Source organism: Ochlerotatus camptorhynchus, unplaced genomic scaffold (assembly GCF_037179485.1).
Source record: "Ochlerotatus camptorhynchus isolate MF236.1 unplaced genomic scaffold, CSIRO-AGI_Acam_v1.1 ptg000063l, whole genome shotgun sequence".
NCBI classification, from domain to species: Eukaryota; Metazoa; Arthropoda; class Insecta; order Diptera; family Culicidae; genus Ochlerotatus; species Ochlerotatus camptorhynchus.
In genome coordinates, this window is record NW_027040553.1 from 155,027 (window position 1) to 156,596 (window position 1,570).

Consider the following 1,570-nt stretch of genomic DNA (forward strand, 5'->3'; position numbering starts at 1 on the left):
AATCTTTGAATTCCTCACATTGAAAGGCTCTTCTCACCTTAAAAAGTAAAGATTGATCTCGCCATCTATAATTATCACCACTAATCCCCTTGTCTCATCCTTCAATTTTCTCCATCCCTCAGGTCAGCCGGAAAGAGCGAACCCAAGATTGTAGGAGTTACGAAAATATTTGCACAAGTCATTCATCCTAATTGGGAAATTTCGCTCCGGTGTCCCGAAAGCTCTCTCTCTCTCTCTCTATCGGAAGTCGGTTGCTTCCTCTTCTAGCCATCGCTTTTGGCCCGAGTGAAAGGAAGCACGCACATCCTTAATCCGCAATCAAAACAAGGCAAAAGGTGCCGCCGACTCGCATTTCACCAGAACAGAAACCATAATAGCTATAATAAACTGTGAAGAAGGCAAAAATTGAGAGGAAATTATTGGCTTGTCCAGCAGCGCTCAGAGCCCAGTCCGGTCGTGCACATTCTGCGGAAAAATTGCCTGTGGTCGACTTGTCTTAATTTGTGTTTGAACAAGTCGTACTGTGCAAATATGGACATTGTTGTTATTGTTGTTGTTGTTGCCGTTCCTGTTCTGGTTCTGCGAGAATGGGACGCACAAGGAAAGGAAAACAAGGTCCATGGTCTGGATCGATCTTGACAAACAACATCTCCACGCACACAGCACAGCCAGTGGTTTGCCAAACAAGGCTCTACGTCGTCGTCAACGTTTGTGTTTGTCAACGCACTTAGTCGGTAATTTGAGAGGTACACGACAAACTTGCAGGTCCGTTCGGCAAACTGTCCCGTCCCGGAGTCTGTGTGATCAACCGTTACTTCGGCATGGATGGGCAACAACAGTTATGTGTGGGAAATTGTTCGACTTTCCCACATTCGACGGATCAGCTGCTGCTGCTGCTACTGCTGTTGTAGCGAGGAAGGAATCAAGTGGGTCTCTGGGTGCTTCCGAAAGGTCAGTGTGGTGTGTCCGTTTGGGACGAGGAAGCAGCAGCTCAGGTTGCTGTCAAACGGAGTTTGTTTATAGGTTTGAGGAATAACTGGAATTCGATTTCAGTTGATGATTAGTATCAAAGTTGTGGAAATTTTAAAACATTGGTTTAAGAAAAACCATATTTTGCAGTAGTTTCGGGTCTTTCGGATTACTATTCCGTGGCCTCCCATGTTCCTGGTTTGGTAACAATCTCAAATTAACTTGAATATCACAGCTACAAATGTTTTCGAAAAAAAATAATGGGAGCTCTAGGATCAGTTCCATGAATTGACCACTTCAACGGATGTTCCGTATATTCCGGAGTCCCGTCTCATGGCCCCTAAAGTTTCGAGTTATTTAATTCAATCTTATTACTCGAAACAAGTGAACCTGACATAGAAGCGTTGAGAGGGACGTTTAACGCCGAAAAAACATTTTTTTCTGGAAAATTTTGATTGTTCTAAAAACATTAGAAAAAAAATATCCAAAATCTAAGAAAACCAATGTTACCGAAAGTTCGATTTTTGCGGTTTTTGTTTATTGCAACAGTAAAACGACGATATGCTCCTTTCACCTTGGAAAAATACTCATCTACTGCGTA